Genomic DNA, 22,500 nt, shown 5'->3' with positions numbered 1-22,500 from the left:
TCAACACAAAAGCAACCAGCCTACTTGTTCAAAGCCATTAACTCATCAGCCACCCAGATATGGCTTCGGGCTGGGGCGGGGTGGGGGTGGGGGGTTGGTGCCTCATAGAAGAGGAGAGGGTGAGAGCCTGGGCAGGGTCTGGCTCGGGATTCAAGCACTACAACTTGCTTGTTGTGTAGCCCTGAACAAATTACTAAAATTGGCCTCAGTTTCCTCATCTGTAGAACAGTATAGCATCACCTCCCTCACAGGATTGAAGAACAAAGGACAGTGAGGAAGAGGAGGTCATCAACTTGCCCAGCTAGTCAGTGACAAAGCTACCATTTGGTGAAGCTACCTCCCGGCTGAGTTATGCCCCTCCAGGAGTACCTGGTGGAATGCTGACCTTTACTAAGTACTTCAAAAATGCTGGTTTCCTTCCCAATGTACTAATGCAATCTACACATGAGAGCAAGTCTAGGAAGGTATTTTTTTTGTGGGATCCTCAGCTATAAAATACATTCTTTTCAATCTAGACAATATGAGCTTCAGATAATCACTTTCTCTTCTGTCATGTTAGCTTTGCTTGGCTATGTAAGTCTTATGGCTAATTGAGTAAAGCAGACAGGGTAGAAATTTCAATGATAATTTAATTCACGTCACATCTCACACTGTAAGATGAGTCATGCGATGGACACAATTTATCAGATTCCTCCAAAAATAATTTAAACATATCATTTTGTTCAAAGAAGAAAGAGACATTCCCGCAGATATTGTGGTTATAATGACCAGAGAGTCACAGCCTCAAGACTGTAAGCCCAGCCTTCAGTTTGGTGAAAGATTCTTGAAAAAAGGAACTCTTTCTTGTTTTCTCATGGTAAGTCTGTACTGTATAAGGCCAGTTCCTATATTAAATGGTCAAGTATCTTGACAATTTTCTGGATTATTTTTATTACATAATTGAAGATGTCACAGAAACAGGCATTTACAGTCACACTGGGCTTCATGTTTTCAGAGTCTGGGCAACTCTCCTAAACTCTCTATAGTCAAGGTTATAGTCAAGGTCAATATAGTTTCAACCCAGGAAAGTGGGTGTCAGCAAAGTAAACAGATGCCCACAGGGCCGCCTTACAAACCACACGAAATTTAAGAGTAAGACAAAACTTGATAATTAATGTTAAAAAATTCATTGCTTAGCTACCAATTTTAGCAATAGCAGAATGCATACAAATCCAAAATAGGACATATAAAACCATAAAATAAGAAAGAGAAGTAGAAAAACAGTATGTGGTCAATGTCCCCAACTTACACACTCATTTTAGGAGATACTTAAGAGCCTACTGTGTGTTAGCTACTCCACAAATCTGATTCTTAAATTGAGAATAATTTATGATCACTTGAAAATGCCAAAGGGCTCAAGCTTAGTTTATTCAAATAAATTCAAGTGAATTCATGTGGTCACTGAAATTCCATGCATACAAATGAAGAAGTGATACATAATACATGATATCACCTTGAACCCATTCTAGGCTATAGTTATGTCAGGTCCGGCACAGGATTTAAAACAGAATATATCCAAATGACCAAATTTATGCATGATTTAAGAAGGCAGAACTGTATCCTGTTTTAAAAGCACCAAGTCCAGCAAAATAACACGCTGCACTGAGTGAGAGCTCACGCAATTTACTCCCCACAGAGGAGCATCAGAGAAGCACCCGGCACCTCACGAGGGACTGAAACGTTTCCTAGATCTCTGAAAGCTTAAGTTAGAAGTTTAAAGTCAAGAAAGAAGAAGCAAAGCACTTTTGTTTTGTTTAAAAAAAACTTACCATAGGACTGAGATTGATAGGAGAGAAATTCAATTAGTACACATTACTTATCAAATTATAAATTAGACAGTGACTCAAGTTCCTGCCTAAGGAAGATTTAGGATGAAATATTTCAACCCTAAAACATCTTAAAGAAGGATGAAATTCACACAGGAAAAATACATGGTTAGGTGGATAGATAGATAGACAGACAGATAGACTAAAGGAAACATATATGATTTATCTAACCCCTTCCTATAAACAAACTAACTTATGAAAGATCAGAGAAAGCAAAGACCCTATAAACTCAACCAATCAAGACAAAAATCACCTTTCGAAATTAGGAATATATGTTCCAATACCAAAATCACTATTTTGAAATGATAAAAAGAACAGATGTGTTTTTTATCACTATTTTAATTTGACAGTTCTGTTTTCCTAAATATTATCAAGGTCTTTTCTTTAAATAATTTATTTAACAGAATATGTGCTATATATTGTGCTAGGTGAATAAGGAAACAGAAAGAGGCAAGCTCAGCCTGAGGAAGGTGTGCGGGGCGCTCGGGGGGGGGGGCGTGTGTGAGGCTGGGGCGCTGCAAGTTAAACAAGTGAACAGAGCACAGTGTCGCGAGTGCTATGGAGACAGCGTTCATAAAGAAAGAAACAGTGGGGTAATTCGAGTCATCTATATGATTTTGCTCTGTCATACTTTTATTTGTTTTGGTTTCTGAATCAGTGGGACTGCTTTCAGCTTCATGTAAAACAAACCCGACTATATTCGTTTGCTAGGGCTGCCATAACAACAAAATACCAGACTAGGTGGCTTAAACAACAGAAATTTATTTTTTAACAGTTCTGAAGGCTGGAAGTCCAAGATTGAGGGTTGTTTTCTCGGAACGTTCCTTGGCGTGAAGACAGCCACCTCCTTGCTGAGTCCTCACAAGGCCTTGCCTCTGCAGGCAAGCACTTACCCCTGCCTTCTCTCCTGTGTCCTGATGTCTCTTCTTATAAGGACACAGTCAGATTGGATTAGGTCTAACTGCTTCATTTGAACCTTATTTATCTCTTTAAAGGCCTTATCTCCAAATACAGTCACATTTTAAGGTACCAAGGGGTGAGGCTTCAACCCATGAATTCTGGAGGGACACAGCTTAGCCCGTAACTTAACCAGAGTCACTGACTTTTCTCAGGTAACAAGAAATTCAAAAGGAAGTTGATCAGGGCTGGTAAAGCTACTCAAGGCATCCAGAAGCTGGGCATCTCCATTTCCTGTCCTGCCCGCCAAAGTGTACGGCTCTCACGGTCAAAACCACAAGGCAGAGGCTACAGGTGCCCAGGAAGGCAAAGAGCGAGCCTGGAGGAAGAAGCCTGTCCCTCGCTGCTCTGCACCAGGCGAGCCATTCCGGCTGCAGGGGAAGCCAAGGAGGGCAGTACGTTTAAGTAAGCACATTGCTACCCTGAACCAGACAGTCAGCTCCATCAGGAAGCAGGGCGAGACGGCTGTGTCCCAGGCACCCCACTGACGCACGGGACACCTCACTGATGCATGTGAGGCACACAGGTACCACACAGACCTGGGCTGACCTAAGGCTGTCTGCGTGCCAATCAATGTGTGATCGTGAATAAACGCTTTTATCACTCAGTTTTCCAAGCATGGAGCAGTGGGAATGGTACTCACCCTGTGAAATCACTGAGAAAAATGAAATACGGTTGCAGGAATCAGTCCAGGGCATACCACCTAAGCCCAAAGGACATTGAGTGTGAAGCCTGTTCTTTACGTGTCTTAGGAAATCACAAAATTCTAAAACATCACAGAGCCTTCCAGTCAAGACTCATAAACACCAAAGAACTATGTCCTTATTGTGTGACTTTCATGTATCCCAGTCCACAGCATGGCCAGAGAGCCTGCAATCTCTGACTTTCATTTGTGTGTGTGTGTGTGTATGTGTGTGTACGTGTGTGTGTGTGCGCGCGCGCGTGTGGCTTCCTTTCTGATGGTCTTACACCTTCCATGTGAGTAGGAAGCACTGACTTATTAGCACTTGTGTTCCTTGCATGCTTTCAGGAATTTCTCTTGAGATATTCTAGACCAGAAACCTATTCAGCAGTAAGGTATACCTTCCAGGGAATTTATGCCTTCCCCTCTCCAACAAAGCTGGGAGAGCCTTATATGGAAGGGATGAAGAAGGAAAATGAAGTTGTGTGTGTGCGTGTGTGTGTGTGTGTGTGTGTGTGTATGATGACACACCTTAACTCCTATAACAGATGTTTAGAAAATCTTTAAAGCAGATGAAAAAAGAGCACTACAATCCTATAAAAATGTCAATAACTACTAGTAAAAACAGCATAAAAGTTAGAAACGGTTTCTACTGGGATTGGGGTGGGGGAACAGGAGTGTAGACTGGACAAGGGAGTATAGTTTTACTAAAGCCTTTTAGTATCAGAATATTTCAGACTTGCATGCAAATACTAGATAAAAGTCAGGTATACATTATAACATCAAAATATATATACAGTCAGTTCAGTTCAGTCATTCAGTCATATCCGACTCTTTGCGACCCCATGGACTGCAGCATGCCAGGCCTCTCTGTCCATCACCAACTCCCAGAGCATGTTCAAACTCAGGTCAATCGAGTTGGTGATGCCATCCAACCATCTCATCCTCTATCGTCCCCATCTTCTCCTGCCTTCAGTCTTTCCCAGCATCAGGGTCTTTTCCACTGAGTCAGTTCTTCACATCAGGTGGCCAAAGTATTGCAGTTTCAGCTTCAGCATCAGTTCCTCCAATGAATATTCAGGATTGATTTCCTTTAGGATGAACTGGTTGGATCTCCCTGCAGTCCAAGGAACTCTCAAGAGTCTTCTCCAACACCACAGTTCAAAAGCATCAGTTCTTTGGTGCTCAGCTTTCTTTATACTCCAACTCTCACATCCATATATGACTACTCGAAAAATCACAGCTTTAATGAGATGGACCTTTGTTGGCAAAGTAATGTCTCTGCTTTTCAATATGCTGTCTAGGTTGGTCATACCTTTTCTTCCAAGGAACAAGAATCTTTTAATTTCATAGATGCAGTCACCATCTGCAGTGCTTTTGGAGCCCAGAAAAAATAAAGTCTGTCACTGTTTCCACTGTTTCCCCATCTATTTTCCATGAATTGATGGGATGAAGATGCCATGATCTTCGTTTTCTGAATGTCGAGCTTTAAGCCAACTTCTTCATTCTCCTCTTTCACTTTCATCAAGAGGCTCCTTAGTTCTTCTTTGCTTTCTGCCATAAGGGTAGTATCATCTGCGTATCTAAGGTTTTGATATTTCTCCTGGAAATTTTGATTTCAGCTTGTGTTTCATCCAGCCCGGCATTTCACATGATATATTCTGCATAGAAGTTAAATAAGCAGGGTGACAATATACAACCTTGACATACTCCTTTCCCGATTTGGAACCAGTCTGTTGTTCCATGTCTAGTTTTAACTGTTGCTTCTTGACCTGCATATAGATTTGTCAGGAGGCAGGTAAGGTGGTCTGGTATTCCCCTCTCTTGAAGAATTTTCCACAGTTTATTGTGATCCACACAGTCAAAGGCTTTGGCGTAGTCAATAAAGAAGAAACTTTTTCAATCATCCAACGGATGTTGGCAATTTGATCTCTGGTTCCGCTGCCTTTTCTAAATCCAACTTGAATATCTGGAAGTTCATGATTCACGTACTATTGAAGCCTCGGTTGGAGAATTTTGAGCATTACTTTGCTAGCATGTGAGATGAGTGCAATTGTGTGGTAGTTTGAACATTCTTTGGCATTTCCTTTCTTTGGGATTGGAATGAAAACTGACCTTTTCCAGTCCTGTGGCCACTGCTGAGTTTTCCAGATTTGCTGGCATACTGAGTACAGCACTTTCACAACATCATCTTTTAGGATTTGAAATAGCTCAACTGGAATTCCATCACCTCCTCTAGCTTTGTTCATAATGATGCTTCCTAAGGTCCACTTGACTTCACCTTCCAGGATGTCTGGCTCTAGGTGAATGATCACACCATCGTGGTTATCTGGGTCATGAAGATCTTTTTTGTAAAGTTCTTCTGTGTATTCTTGTCATGTCTTCTTAATATCTTCTGCTTCTGTTAGGTCCATACCATTTCTGTCCTTTATTGTGTCCATCTTTGCATGAAATGTTCCCTTGGTAGCACTAATTGGTATAAATATATTTCAATTTTAAGCTTTTCAAGAAAGCTGGGAGAGGTTTGGTTTGGGGAAAAAGTAGAACATTTTCAGAGGTTTTAAAATTGCTTTGAATTGAGGAGTGGGTTCCTTCTGCTTGTCAGTCTTGATGTAAAACCTGTTGGTCTGTTGCGTTTACAAATTAAAGCTGAGAAAATAAAAACTAACATGTGACAGAATGGTACAGCAGAATTTGGTTCAAGCAGAGTCAGTAACTTTCATGACAGGTATTAATACCCAAATCATCTGAGCTTTTAAATTTCTTTCTTTTCCTCTGGTAGCTGCACAAGAAATTTCTGGTGTGTTTCTTGTGACAGATGAGAGAGGAACTTTACCCAGTTACTTTGAAATTGTTTCAAAGGGAATGAAAAATGGACAGAATGAGGCCAGACTTAAGGTTCTCGGAGGGCCTCACAGGTCCAGAAAGACTAAATAAAAGGAAATACTGTCTGTACTTCCAAACAACTACCGTGAAAATTTCTCCCAGCATCTGCAATCACTAAACTACCATCCTTCTAAGTGTTGTTTTTCATGTAAATTTGAATAATCATATATCTAATGATTAACATTGGAGAAGGAAATGGCAACCTACTCTAGCACACTTGCCTGGAAAATTCCACGGATGGGGGAGCCTGGTAGGCTACAGACCATGGGGTCGCAAAGAGTTGGACACAACTGAGCGACTTCACTTTCTTTATTTCTATAGTTCCTTTTGGAGAAGGACGTGGCAGCCCACTCAGGTGTTCTTGCCTGGAGATGCCATGGACAGAGGGGCCTGGTGGGCTGTGGTCTATGGGGCTGCAAAGAGTCAGACACGACTGGGCAACTAACACACACACACAAAATGACTAACATGCTTAGCCAGCACTTTTCAACACAAAGGAAGACAAATTTGCTAAGTCATAAAAAGATGTCAATTGTGAAGAAGAAACCTCACAAATACTACTGACACCACAGGCTTGGGGAGTGGGGGATGACTCTCCTCCTCAAGGAAGGGGGAAAAGTGTCCAAGTCACACTATTGGTGAGATTCCAAGTGAAGTCCTGGGGCCTCCCTGGTGGTGCAGTGGTTAAGACTCTGCCCTTCCAGTGCAGGGGGTGCAGGGGTGACCCCTGATCGGGGAACTCACATCCCATATGCCACACAGTGCTGCCAATTTTTTTTTTTTTAATACAGAAAAAAACAAACAAAAAAATCCCAATGTCCTGAATAAAAAGTTCCCTCCTGATTTGGGAACTTCGGAAGACACTCTCCTAAAAACAACATTCAGCAGGATATTTTCCTTCAATTAAGTAATGCTCTCTGGCTTTCGCTCTTTGGCACTAATACATCCACAGGTCATTTGGATAATAAAGTACTACAGTCAGTACAAAGCATTTAAGATTACCAAGAGTCCCACTTTATAAAAATAATTGGATTAAATAAATTTTTTTTTCCTCAAAATTTCCAGCGAAGTTTGAAATAAGGAAACTTCTCTGATTCAGGGTCTAACACACAGTAAGCGTAACTTGAACAAACTATAAAATGAACATAAAATGAACAAACTATAGGAGTTTATACCCATCAGGAATAAGTGATAAACTATCTTCAGTGAAATGTCTCCTCTGGTTCTAGTATACCAAGAAATTAAAATATCCAAATCTGTTAGCAGAAATCATGGATGTAGACTTTTCAAGTTACTGATCATCTTTCCAAACGAATTGTTGTCCTATTTCTCAGCCACCAGTGTAAACAATAACAGAACGCGCTTACCCTCTGTAATAAGTCTGCAGAAAACTTCAATTTATTAAATGTGGCCCCTCTTCTGCTTATTCATCAGGCGGCTTTCCTAATCCTGTCCCATCTGCAGACTCTGCAATAACAGCATTTTGCTATTCACTCACTGAAGAGTCTCTGATTTAGTTTCTAATACACAAGATTCTTCCCTTCCTCAGGAAAGTCTTGCTGTGGCTAAAATGTGCAAACCATTCAACAAGAGGACTGAGGACGGGACCCTGGACCTAGAGCTGAAGTCAAGAAAGGCTCTGCAGAGGAGATGGCAACCTTGTGAGGTCTGTGAAGGCCTGCAGAATTCAGCAGGTGAAGGAAGGGGTTTAAGTGTAAGGTGAGCACAAACACTGCGGCCAAAGACTTCACGTTCCTGGGATCTTAATCTAGCTCAGTACTGCTGACCCAAATAAAAGCCTTAAATTTCACTGCAGAGGTTTAGCCATGGATGGCTTGTGTTTGGCAAATTAGGGAAATAAAGTTAAGTCCTGAAAGCAACAGAGTACTGTTAAAGCATTTTAGAAGTAATCCTATAATAAGATTTACTGTGTGCAAATGACTTTAGCTGAGTACAGAGAATGGAGTAAAGGGGCAAAAATGTAAACTTAAAAAGTCGCTATTTATTTGTCCCTCTTCCAATGAACTGCAAACCCTGGAGGGCAGGAGCTGCAACTCATTCAGTTACAGCGCATGCGTGCATGCTAAGTTGCTCCAGTGGTGACCGAACCTATGCGACCCTACGGACTATAGCTCACCAGACTCCTCTGTCCATGGGGATTCTCCAGGCAAGAACACTGGAGTGGGCTGCCATGTCCTCCTCCAGACACTGTAACAGTACATGATACTCATTTAATAGCTAACAGAAAACATGAAAGATTGAATGAATAAGAGAGAGGGCAATAGGGAACCTGATTAAAAGGTTATTGGAACAACGAGGCATGAACACTCAGGATATAAACTTAGGCAGCATCAATAGGAACAGAGGAGTGGGCAGAAATGGTAATCTCAAATGACTGGCGCCTGCTGGTCTCACAAAGATTCAGAACTTGAGATGAGGCGTAGTCTGGAGTGTAGTTGAGGACTTCTGTTTGGGGCACACTGACGTGAAAGCAGCCACAAGACTTCAATGTCAAGATCTCCAACAGACAATGGGATATAAGTGGAGCTCAGACAAGAAGTCAGGGATATGGGAGTCATTAGTGAATAACTGGTTGTAAAAAAGAAAAAGTAAAAGTGGATGAGTTATCGTATACAGAAAGAGTCTGTACAATGGTGAGAGTCGAGAGCAATGCAGAGAGCTCCAGAGAAGACCATTTTAAGGGCAAGGGGTGGTGGGAGAGATGCTCAAGAAGACCCGCCTCTAATACATGGCCAAGCAAGGCCTGGAAATCGGGACTTGAGGAGTCTACAGGGTAAAGCAGAGAAACTCATCTAGTGCAGCGTCTCCAGAGGGAAGGGATGTGCCTCCTGCAGACCCCAAGCGGGGAATTTGCAAACCAGCAGCTGCTGAAAGCTCCTGACTTGGTTTCTCACAGCATCACACAAGGAGGGAGGCACAAGTGAACCTGACATTCCTCCTGGCACTTGGATTTTATGATTGTAATCAATTCACTGCTTGTTCATTGAGGACAAATACACAAACCAACACAGCCCACAGCCGTCTTCACCTTTTCAAACAACTGTTCCAAGAAAACGAGGGAACAAACGAGCCTGAAAGAGTCTGACGGCCACGCTGAACAAAGGGAAAATACAGCTTGTTCGTTTCTCCTCAGTGATGCTAATGATTCAGTTAAATTGACTTCTTTGAAGGAAAATTACTGTTAATAACCTTAATTTCCTTCTCATCTTTTTCCCCAGGTACCTGACATTTTTAGATAAAATATTTTCATAAAATATTAAAAGCAAAGGAATTACATCTTAGGTATCCAACTCCATGTTATTTGTGGACTTCATGAATCCCTTCTGTGTCTCCTGCTTACAGCCTACACTTTTCAGATAAACACATAAAGTTTCCCATTGTGCTCATTTCCCAAGAAACACAAGGCATTCCAAATGAACTTAAAAAAAACAAAAAAGCTATTTTTAACTGTTACTCTAAGGCCCACCGTGTATCTTAGTGGTATCTGCTTGTGACGTTTTAGAACATTCCTGACTTCTATTTAAATCTAGTCATTGTGGCTGTTTTCTTTTCTTTGGCCACAAAGCCAGACCACGGGCCTTCCAACCTGGCCTAACCTCTAGACAAGCAGGTGTGTGGAAGGTGCAGTCCTCCTGCCCAGACCCACTCACCTTCCTTGTCACGCGTCTCTCCCCTCTTGCCCTCTGGGGTCCGTCTGCACCAGCCAGCCGGCTAATGGAAGGCTCCAGCCGGAGGTCCGAGGGCAGGAGGAGAGTGATGCAGGCATATTATTCCACTGCCTTCTCCCTGCAGGGACATGACAGGTCCTCTACAGCAGGACGCAGCTCCTGGAGAACAGTCCTTCTTGCCCTTCACTTGGAGCAGGCAAGCTCCCCACAGTGCTAAGGCCCTCTGCGGCTCTCACTCTGGCTGTGTTCCCTGCACGTGCCCACACCTTCTAAAGGCATGGGCCGCCCATAGCCTTATGAAGCCTTCCGCGAAGGACCCAGTCCACACGTTCCATCTGTTCCCCAGCAGGCCCCGAATGACACAAGGTTAAAGAGGGGCCAGGAGGGGTCCTCCACTGAGACTTCCACAGGTACTATTAAAGGAAATCGCCTGTGAACTTAAAATGCTATAACATTTCCAGAAGCAAAATCTAGTACAGACTTTCCTGAACACCCACGGTTTTAATGCCAAGGAAATATAATTGAATCCTACCATGTTTCTACAATTCATTGCATGCTATAAAAATTAACATGCAGAAAGCATGCAATCAGAATCCCAATGTCATTGCCAACCTCACCAGAATTTGTCTTAAAAATGGGTATCTGGAGAAACAGACGAAAAAGAAACAATAATTTCATTTCCTGCTATTTATCTACATCAAGATTTACTTACCCTGATAATATGATGCCTTGAGGATGATTCCAATCTTTTAAGTGATGTTATAAAATTCTAAACATCGACAAATAATTCACTTTATAACACTGAAAACCGGAGAAGGCAATGGCACCCCACTCCAGTACTCTTGCCTGGAAACTCCCATGGACGGAGGAGCCTGGTAGGCTGCAGTCCATGGGGTCGCTGAGAGTTGGACACGACCTAGTGACTTCACTTTCAGTTTTCACTTTCGTGCATTGGAGAAGGAAATGGCAACCCACTCCAGTGTTCTTGCCTGGAGAATCCCAGGGACGGCGGAGCCTGGTGGGCTGCCGTCTATGGGGTCGCACAGAGTCGGACACGACTGAAGTGACTTAGCAGCAGCAACATTGAAAACGACTATAATTACTGAAGCTATAACTTCTCAAAAAACTTGAGAATCAGTGACTTAGATTTTCTGTATTTTTCCCAATCTCTCTCTAAATAAAAATGCAGTATAGCTTTTAACTTATACGGTCCTCTGTCTATATATTATTTCCAAATACCATGGAAATTAAGTTCAGGTATCTATTAAATAATAAAACTCAATAAAATAGATTTATCTCTGAATCTTGTAATTCTAGAATTAGAAAGTAGAAGGTAAAAAATATTCTTAAATAATTAAGTATTTGAAAGTCTAAAGATATAAATACACCTGGATAGAATTTTTAGCAATGAAATTAATTTGATTTTCCCATCAATATCAACCTTTTCTGGCTGTGCAGTATCTCACTTTTTTGACTGTATATTCAAGGGTGTTTATGATACGTCCTGGCTCTGAAGAATCTACAGTTTTACAGCTAATCAAATTGATCAGAACATAGATTTTCAACTCAGATTCTACTCAAGCTTTCTCTTTACTAACAAGTTTTTAAATTGGCTGCTTGTTGCTGTCGTTTAGTCGCTAAACAGGCAAGAATACTGTAGTGAATTGCCATTTCCTTCTCCAGAGGATATTCCCAACCCAGGAATTGAACCCATGTCTCCTGTACTGAAGGCAGATTCTTTACCACTGAGCCACCAATTGTTGAAGTCCCTAAATTGTATCTGATTCTTTTGTGATCCCATGTACTGTAGCCCACTGGGCTTCTCTATCGCAGGATTTCCCAGGCAAGAATGCTGGAATAGACTGCCATTTCCCTTCTCTAGGGGACCTCCTTGATCCAGGGATTGAACCTGCATCTCCTCCATTGGCAGACAGATACTGTACCAGTGAGCCACCAGAGAAGTCCTTAAATTGACCTATGAACTGGTAAATTCTTTTTTGATTATTATATTTTCAAGAAATTTAAGGACACAGACTACTTCTAAAGTCCTTTCCTGGTATACTGTATATAACTGAGGTCTGACTGAACTACTAAAGCAATGAAATGATATGGGGCATGCTTCAGTTACAGACCATATTCATAATGTGAGAGGACACAAGACAGAAATTCCATGGGGACCTTTCTTAAAGGCAATGTGACAGTGCACTCTCAAAATGTAAGACATGCATACCCTTTGGACCAAATACTTAGTGACTCAACAGCAGCCACCTACAAGAAATCCTAGCACATGTGCATGAAGACATAGGTACAAAGATCTTCACTTTTTCAATTTGCAACAGTGAGAAGAGGAGAACGGTTAAATAAAACATGGAACTTCCATACTTCATTGATGGTACTACCAGAGTTTATGTGATGTTAGAAAGAAAAAATAAAACTAGTATACTGATATGAAACGATCACCTCAATAAACACTTAAGTGGCAAGTAAGCAACTTGTAGAAAAACTTACACATGATCCAGTTTATGTAGTAAGAAAAAAAGCATGTGTATATACTTACATATATGCACAGAAAAAGGAGAGGAGAGAGATGCTCTAAGCTGCTGCCGATGGTTATATCTGGGTATGTGTATAGGTGGGAGAGGGTATTTTATATTTTGTTTCTGCATTTCCTTTCTGCAATATCACTTCAATTGGAACATGTTAATGTATCATATCCATCATTTTAAAAGCCAATGAAAACCAAAAATTAACAGAAGTTCTAAAGGGGGCTTTGGTGATTGATCCAGTGAGAGCGCATTAGCAGAGGCCCTAGTTCAAAGAACTTCCTTCTCATCTGATCCAATGGAATTCCTCCTTTAAGACCCAAAAGCAAGATGAGAGCTAGTAAGCAGACTGCATGCTGAAATTCTGAGGCCTGCAGAAACAGGTCTTCATTCCGTGCATCCAGGACAAACCCAACAGCACCCAATAGCAGGCAGACACGTTTGTGACTGGTTAGAGTTCAGATCAGTGATACAGGCAAGAGACCTCCATGTCCCCATGGATGAAGTCCCCGTTTCTCCACTAAATGGTTCTTATTTTCAAGGAGTCCCGTGAAATAGGAGAGAAAGCCATGTCCTGCCTCCCACAACCCTGAAGACTTGCTAACATCTTAGAAAAATTAGCAAGGGGAAAAACACAGAAGAAATTCAGAATCCAAAATGAATGTCCACTGGAAATAAATGGCTATAACCACTTTTGTAAGAAATTCAACCATGGGGAAAAAGCACAGATAAAGAAGGAACCATGCTCACTTAATAAAGACTCTAGTTCACAGGGCTGACAAAAGGCTGGAAGTGGGAGCTCAGACAGCCATTTTGCCTTTTTGCATTTCTTTTTCTTCGGGATGGTCTTGATCACCGCCTCCTGTACAATGTCATGAGCCTCCGTCCACAGTTCTTCAGGCACTCTGTCTATCAGATCTAATCCCTTGAATCTATTTGTCACTTCCCCTGTATAATCGTAAGGGATTTGATTTAGGTCATACCTGAGTGGCTTCCCTGGTGGTTCAGACGGTAAAGCATCCGTCTACAACATGGGAGACCTGCATTCGATCCCTGGGTTGGGAAGATCCCCTGGACAAGGAAATGGCAGTCCACTCCAGTACTATTGCCTGAAAAATCCCATGGACAGAGGAGCCAGGTAGGCTACAGTCCATGGGGTTGCAAAGAGTCGGACACGACTGAGGGATTTCACTTTCCATACCTGAATGGTCTAGTGGTTTTCCCGGGATCATATGGTGGTTTAATTTCTAGTTTTGTTTGGCCACCCCACAAGCTGACGTGTTTATTTTCACTTTAATTATTTCTAAAGGTTTTGTAATTATATTTCAAGCTTAAAAGAAATCTGGATTTCATGCTTCCTCTGAAAACAGAGAGGTGCTGGCAACCATGAGCCCCATACCTGCCTGGCAGAAATCTGAAGACCTGCCACCCAGGGAAGGCCAGGGCAGAGCTCCCGACACACGTGGCCCCCACCACCACCACCCCCGTCTTAGAGCGTAAGCTTACCCCAGGCAGCCCCATGATGCTCACCTGGCCCTCAGAGGAACTGGAGTGGGTCACATCTGCTTGAAACCTGAGGAACCTCACCCAGGAAAAGCTGGTCCTTCAGAAAACTAAATAAACTTTTAGGCTACCCTGGAGCAGCATTTGGCAACATCCCTCTCAGATTTCTGGCCCATGTATCAATTTCCTATTTCAATTCCAGGGTCACAGTCACAGCAGGGTTGCCAGAAGCTTCTCTGTCATACCTCAACCCGGTCCCTTAAAATAGTGTTCACAAAATTTGTTACTGTAGCAAACCTTTCAGCCACAGGTACTTGCATGGCAGGTAACACAGCACAGCAGTCAGAAGTTTGAGTTCTGGTGTCAGTCTGCTTGGGTTTGACTTCTCATCTCTAACTCCCTGAAGCGAACAACTCTGTTTCACTTTCCCCACATGTAAAACAGATACTTCTAGGAGCTTCCATAGAAAGCTGTGTGGAGGGTTAAATTAAGAGGGTTAACTTAAATTTAGGGACCTCCCTGGTGATACAGCAATCAACACTTCGCCTTCTAATGCAGGGCATGCAGGCTTGATCCCTGGTTAGGGAGCTAAGACCCCACCTGCCTGGCAGCCAAAATGCCAAGAAAACAAAACAGAAACAATATTGTAATGAATTCAATAAAGAATTTTTTTTTTTTAAGCAGCACATTTTTAGTGTTCAATCAACATCTGTGGTTTTGTTACTGTTGCCATCAGTGTTCCTGCCTCTGAAGCCCATGGGGAAGCAGGAGTCACACACGTCCCCCTAAACCCCACAGATCTCCAGATTATCCTGGTGGATGCCTCGCTCCTCCCAGGCCTCACTGGCTTCAGAAGGTCTTTTTTCAAAGCCTGGCTGGGAGACGCAGATGCCCTGGGGGTCGCATCCTGCTCACAGAGTTCTATTTCAAAGCCCCCAGGTCACAGAACTTCAAGGAGGTTAGGGCTGAATTACTGTGAGGTCCCTCTGTCCAGCTGCAGTGGCAGGGTTAGGTAAACCCAGAGGAAGACCTGGCATTCACACAGTGGCCCTAAAAGGTGACCAGAACTTCCACACTAGCAGACGGGGCAGGACAAGTGTCCCTTATCAAAAGTTTTATACGAACTGGCACAGCCTGCTTTGCATGGATAAGTCACTGGCATTTGCCCCAGAGGAGGAGGAGAATGCGGGAGTGAGGGGGAATACTAGCAGTGTTAAGAGAAAAAGCACCAAGAGCAGTTGCAGTAAAAGCAGCAGTAACATAGCACCCAACATCATCCAAGCTGCACAGCCACGTACTTCTGCCCTATAAGCGATTCTCCTCGTTTACAGACGTGGCCACAGAGGCTCAGAGTGAATGCTAAGTGTCAGAGCTCACACATGCCATACATAGTCTGGATCTGAGCACAGGTCCACCTGATTCCAACACTTTAAAGTCATAGAAACTTCACACTGTTGAAAGTAAATGAAGTACAAAGGAAAACAATTACATGTAAATATATTTATCAAAGGGCTTCCCAGGTGGTGCTAGTGCTAAAGAACTTGCCTGCCAATGCAGGAGACATAAAATATGCGGGTTCAGTCCCTGGATGGGGAAGATTTCCTGGAGGAGGGCATGGCAACACACTCCAATATTCTTGTCTGGAGGGCTACAGTCCATGGGGTCTCATGGAGTTGGACATGACTGAAGCGACTTAGCACACACATACTTATCAAAAAAATATTTTAAAGGCTCACATAGTATGTGCTTCCTTTTCAGTCCATTAAATGCCAAGACTCATCGACAGCTCCAATAGCTGCCGTAACTGTCAACTGGAAGAAAGTGAAAATAAAGATGCATTTGCGAGCTCTATGGACCTGCAGAGTGCCATCACAGAGTGTCCTGCAGTGAAGAGCTCCAGTCCTGGGAGAGACAGCAAGATGCCAAGCGTGACTCCGCCAGCCTGTGACCTGCTCTCTCCAGACAAGCTGCTCACAATTAAGTTTCCTGAGTGACTGTCTTCCTCCTGTTTTGAGCAAATGCTACTTCATTCACATCAGGGAGCCAGCAACCTCCTCTAATTGTTCAGGAGGAGAAGAACCTTTAAGAAGGGCAATGTATCATAAAGCAGCAACCTGCATGCCCCTAGGGTGGCTCAGTGGCCAGAGGTTGAATTTCAAAGGATCCAGGCCCTGAAGGAGACTCAAGGGGATAAGATAACACTATCTTACAGTCACATGGTACACAACCTTCTGAGGTTTTCCAGGCAGTAGGCAAAGGGGTGTGCAGAGAAAATCATCTTCTGATTGATGCCCCTTTCATCTACTTTGATTCCAAAAAGAAAAGGAAAGAAAAAGTAGATGGGAGTTCACACAGAGAAAATAAAACCTCTACTGGCCCTTCATCCTCTGGAATATAAGAATCTCCCAGCTGATACATAAAAAGTCTTATGACTGCTTTCATCCACTCTGTGAACTTGACTTAAACCTTCAGCATCAGAAAAGTATCCAAAGAGATGAGTTTCCAACCAGACTTTTAGAAAGTGGGATTTAGTAGGGTGGGCGGGGGGAGAGGGACGTCGTTGTTCAACTGGTCAAAATGGGAAGATTTTTACAAACAGGCTTCAAACTCCTCACTCATCTACTCAGTGATGCATTTTCTCCCAGCTCACCTTGTCCTTGGGGTGAAGTAAACCCATTTATATATCTGAAGATCTACAGAATCCCAGCCCGTGAATGTGCCAAAATCTGTATCATTCTAAGTGTCAACTCAAATTGGCACTTGCCAAGAGCATTGCCAACAACTGAACAACAAAGGCATTTGCCATCTGCCTCTACGGAGACTGACCCCTTTGCTGCTATAGCTACTGACACTCTATGGCCTCTGAGGGAGTTCAGGGTGGAGTGAGGCACTCTGTGTTCCAGGGAATCTGGGGCATGGGTCTTTAGGATGGTCTTAGGAACACATTTTATGATCTCAATCCTTGAATCTCCTCATTTCTAGAGAATCACTAAATCCCTTCATGGTGACATCAAAGCCTCATGACTAGCAAAAAACTTTTTATAAAATGAGTGCTTCATGGTATTGAACTCCCCCTTCACCAAAACCTTATATAATGACCTTCCCTCACTGCCACTTTGGAGCAAGCTCTCAGAGCATCTGAGGTGCTGCCTCCCGTCCTACGGTCCTCATTTTGCCCCCAATACAACTTAACGCGCAGCTCTCAAGTTGTTCAATTTTTAGTTGACATAAGACGTGTTGACTTAAAAAACAATCCCAACCTAAAAGTTGAGAGTTCTTTTATACAGTGAAAATTTTTAGGACTTCAAGCCAGGGAGACAGCAGCATCTCAAGTATTTTTGTCAATTCCTTGGAAGAAAAGCCATGACCAACCTAGACAGCATATTAAAAAGCAGAGACATTACTTTGCCAACTAACGCCCATCTAGTTGAAGCTACAGTTTTTCAAGTAGTCATGTATGGATGTGAGAGTTAGACTATAAAGAAAGCTGAGCACTGAAGAATTTATGGTTTTGAACTATGGTACTGGAGAAGACTCTTTAGAGTCCCTTGGACTGCAAGGAGATCCAACCAGTCAATCCTAAAGGAAATCAGTCCAAATATTCATTGGAAGGACTGAGGTTGAAGCTGAAACTCCAATACTTTGGTCACTTGATGTGAAGAACTGACTCATTGGAAAAGACCCTGATGCCGAGAACGACTGAAGGCAGGAGGAGAAGGGGATGGCAGAGGATGAGATGGTTGGATGGCATCACCAACTCAATGGACATGAGTCTGAGTAAACTCTGGGAGTTGGTAAAGGACAGGGAAGCCTGGAGTGCTGCAGTCCATGGGGTTGTAAAGAGTCGGACGAAACTGAGCAACTGAACTGAGCTGAAAGAAAACCAGATATCTCAAGTTAAGGAAGTTAGCGGTTGTCTACTTCAGATGTAAGTCTGGGCTTACTGAAATCATTCCTGTCATATGCGTCTCGCTTTCTGGGGCCAATATCCTGTGTTTTTCACATCGTGAGTTCCTCAGGGCTCCCCTATTGGGAGTGGCTGCAGCCTAATGGCTACTGATCACAGGGATTCTTCTTCCTGAGTGCCCTGGAAGCTGGAATCACTGAGGACTGTGGCATCCTTGTTTATTGATATGGCAGGAAATATTCCAATCCTCACACACAACTAGATAAGTAATATTATACCTTGAGGAAGTAGTTCTACTTTCAAGGAGAAGGCTTGATCAAAAGAGAAACTATGAAACAGAAAAATTAATATTGAGGAATGAAAGGTAGGCCTCCACAGGGCGATTACAGTGCCTGAACAGTACAGAGAAATAGAAAACTGCAGCCTGGACAGTACTGAGAATTAGACAGCATCCTCACTGACAGTAAAGCCACAGAGACTCGGCAATGAGGAGAGGTATTGATTTTCTCATAGGTAGGCTGGAGAAGGAAATGGCAACCCACCCCAGTGTTCTTGCCTGGAGAATCCCAGGGACGGGGGAGCCTGGTGGGCTGCCGTCTATGGGGTCGCACAGAGTCGGACACGACTCAAGTGACTTAGCAGCATAGGTAGGTAAGTCTTTCTGACAGACACTAAAAAGGCCCACAAGTTCACATTATAAGGGCAAAAGCAACCATTTTAGAAACTTCAGTCTGGACATGAAATACCAACTGTGATCATTAAAGCATCTCCACTAGTCCTTGACCTCATTCTGCATAACAAACACACAAGTTCTTGGTTTTACAGGACTCACTGTGATAGACGACAGCTTATTAAAAACCTGTGCCCTTCATGCTAATAAACATGTTGTTTCATCCATAGTTTACAAGTGGTCAAAAACAAAGAAAACTGAGTCATGATCTGCTCAATAACCTTAAGTTTCAAAGAATAGCTTTACCTTCCCCAAAATACTTGAGCTTACTGTTGAAGACATTTGTGGAGAATATGCAAAATACATAACCTTTCTTTCCTGTGACTATATTACATAAGAACTGTGATCACAAAGATAAATTTTCTTCACAACATAAGGTTTTTAAAGCAAAAAACAACCTTGGCACCTAATTACTAATGTATTTTTTTTTAAGTCCACAGATATAATTAATAGAATGAATGAATTTGATAATTTAAGCTTGCCAGCTACACCTGAAAGTTTGGGGGAGAAAATGCAGATGCTAAACCCAGAAACAGGCTTATTGATCACATCTTTTCACAAACTGGCATGCCATGTGATGGGTTCCAGGAAAATATCAGTGCTAAAGCTCAATTTTACCTCAATTTTAACTTGCAAAGTGGGTTAGAGCTGAATATTAGTCAAGCCTCAGTCATTGTATTAGTTCTTAATAAATCAAACCCCAAAGTGGATTTTGGTAGTATCCTAGGAAAATACCGTATTCATTTGGATTGCCAAATATAACTGTCCCACGTTGCTAAAATCAGCAGTACGCACTAATCTAAAGGTGTTGGATTTGTTCTTTAAGAAAGACAAAATAGGAGGGCCAAAACACTGGCTAAATCTCCACTGGGGGGATGAAACATTTCAAAGAGGTGATACAGATTTAAAAATCCATTTCTGCAAAATCATTCTGGTATCCCTGAATACTTTTTAAACTTTCCTGTTTCACCATCTCATAAGGCAAAAATACAGCTTCTTAAGATTCCAGGGCACAGAAGTAGTTTAACATCAATCACATTGTTCAGGCACACCAATATAAAACTTGCAAAAGAGTATTTTAGAACAAAGCTCTCTGTGTGGGTGTGCATTTGCAAAATAAAGGTAGCATTATCCTGACACATATTCATGTATACCCAGTGATCAAATAGAGTCTTGGAAATTTTGTTTTGACAGTTACTTGTAGAATAGCATTTTCACTGATTAATTCAGAGCTAGGTAGTGATATCATCAAAGCTGAATCAAAACTAAGTTGGAATGGCTGAGTAATAACGCAATTAGAGGAAAACATAATCCATAATCGAATATGAGGTACCTTCACATATGTTACAATACATTGCATGCAAAGGGTTACCACTTACAGCAGCAAGTCTCATGTCCATAAAAATGCCAATTCAAAAACAAACGTTTTCTCTTTAAAAAGTGAATTTTTATGAAAACAGGTGTTCTCCCAAGATGGCATCATTTATCAAACGTCAAAAGGAAGATGATATAATAGATTAAAACACTAGCTGAAAAATAGGCAAGACTGTCCTATCAAAACACAACATGTTAGATTACATAACACGGATAAGGCAGATTAAATCACACAGCCCTGCCCAGATAAATTTTTGTTCTTCTACCTGATTTCAATAACTTAGGCCATCGAAGTTTAAAGCAAATAAAATATTCGGTTCTTGTTTCAAGCATATATTTTTGAATATAAGAGTCTCGATAAAACTAGATGGATAAAGTTAAGATTTTACACACACATACAGATAAAATATGACTTTTTATGAAGAACACAGTTCCTCAGACACTTCGTTAACTGCCCAGGTTAAGTCACCAGTTGCTTCTACTGGTCAGTTTATGAATCTGATTTCTCTTTAAAGGGGAAACTTTATCTCTGTATTAGATATTATACAGCTAAAGTCTGAATGACGTTATTGCCAATGAAATAATTATTTAAACATAATTAAACAGAATTATTAGATTATCTCTAAACATGCATAACTTAATTTACAGGCCACCATGTATCACATTTTCAGTAAAAATCCATGGGCCTTTCATGGATGTTTTGGCCAAAATTAAATTTCAAACATGTGCTTTAGAACAAGAAGTAGAATCACCTCAAAAGTTTTAGAGAAAAAGTCAGACATCTCTCAAACCCACGCACATTTATGAAACTATAATGTGCATTTGCGCTTTTCTCCAGGAAAAAAAAAATGATAGTTTTATGATTCTAGATAAAGTTGCACTGAAACACACTGGGAAACTGAAAGATTCAGTATTTTCATACTTCCGTAACAGAACTGCCTACGAAGTCCACAGGGAGAACAGTACTACGTAGGGTCTAATTAGTTAAGAAAAAGGCAACTTTAAAATTCTGAAGACACTTTTAGTCTCCATCTTTTCTATTATCTTAGGAAGCTGGAACACTGCCCCCAAGGAGTGCCGCCCTATCAGTGCTGTTTTAAGTGGAAATGGTCAATCAGTCATACCTATTATTTCCCCAGAAGAGGTAAGGCGAGCCACACGCACACACATTTACATGCGTTGCACCGTGCCAACTATTTCCAACCGAAATGATCATATACACGTCGAGCCGAGCTATTTCCAGCCAGAAGCAGCGAATGTCTGGACAGAGTCTAAGGAAACCCAACAGGCGATGACTGCAGAGGGAGGGGCGGCCGCGCGGACCCCCAGCTCTCGCGCGTTCCGGGCGCCCGGCCACCGCACCGGCTCCGGGGCAGGGCGTCTGGGTGCGCGCGCGCGCGTCCGGGACGCTCCCGCCGGGAACAAACAAGCCCCGCGGGCCCAGGCGGGAGGGAGCATCCTCGGGCGGGACTCGGGAAGCCTTCTCCTACCTGTCACTTTGCCCGGAGCTGCTGCCGGAGATGCGGCCGCGGCCGCCGCCTGGAGATCCAGTGGGTGCGCGCGCGGGGGTGCGCGCGTGTGTGTGTGAGCTCCCGTGTGCGGTGCGGCTCACTAGCTGCTCCCCGCGTCACCAGCCCCTCCACCCCGGACCGCGCCGGCCGGCGAGCCCGCCCCTCGCCCGCCCCGCCCCCGCCCCCGCCTCCCCGGAGCGGTCCTCACCTCCTCGAGGGGCCCGGGTCTCAGCCGGCGCCCCCGGCCAAGCCGCCGGGCCGTGCCGGCCTGCCGCGCCCGTCCGCCGGCTCGGCGCGCCCCGGCCCCGGGCCCCGCCGCCCCTAGCGGCCGGCCGCGCTCTCCTGGCTCGGCCCGCGAGTCTCCCTCTACGTCTTCGCCTCCCGGCTCCGGATCCCGAGCCGTCGCCTCGCAGCCCCAACCTGCCCGGGCTACGGAGCATGCCCAGTGCGGCGCGCCCGGCCGGCTGGGGGTGGGCAGGGGCCGGGCCGGCCGCGATCCCGCGGGGCAGGGAGGGGGCCGGCGGGCGCGGGGCGCCCTGGCGCTGGGGGCCCGGGGCCGGCCGGGTGGAGGGCTTCGCCCGGAAACGGTGGGTGGGGCGTCCGGGAAGCCGCCCCGCGGCGGACTCCGCGGGGTCTCCGCGGTCGCCCCCCGTGCTCCCGGCGCCGCCAGGCAGGCCCGGGGCCGGGTCGGGGGGCGCCCGGGGTGGCGCCTCCTGAGCAGCACCTGGGAGGAGTGAGGGGATCCGGAGGGAGACGGGCCGCGGGCCCGGGCCGGGGGTAGGGGGTTAAAAGCGTGGAGAGGGATCAGATCCAGCGACAGCTGACGACCTACAGTTGTTGGCGGGGGTGGGGG

The 22,500-nt window shown here is 43.8% G+C and overlaps 1 protein-coding gene across 32 annotated transcripts in view; it reads right to left on the bottom strand.

The window, feature by feature from the left end:
• The window catches only part of PLCB4 (phospholipase C beta 4), a 474,866-nt gene extending 452,788 nt beyond the window's left edge, over positions 1–22,078 (bottom strand). For 23 of the 32 annotated variants that reach the window (XM_060397141.1, XM_060397143.1, XM_060397117.1 and 20 more), the window contains exon 1: positions 21,627–21,777. The gene's annotated coding sequence lies outside the window, so the exon portion shown is untranslated. Of the gene's footprint in view, positions 1–21,260; positions 21,520–21,626; positions 21,778–21,855 lie in introns of those variants that run through there. The other 9 variants (XM_060397118.1, XM_060397122.1, XM_060397129.1 and 6 more) reach the window with 2 other exon arrangements.
• Positions 22,079–22,500: the final 422 nt, after the last annotated feature.

The sequence above is a fragment of the Ovis aries genome, chromosome 13, assembly GCF_016772045.2.
Source record: "Ovis aries strain OAR_USU_Benz2616 breed Rambouillet chromosome 13, ARS-UI_Ramb_v3.0, whole genome shotgun sequence".
Lineage (NCBI taxonomy): Eukaryota > Metazoa > Chordata > Mammalia > Artiodactyla > Bovidae > Ovis > Ovis aries.
This window is presented reverse-complemented; position numbering and strand designations above follow the sequence as displayed.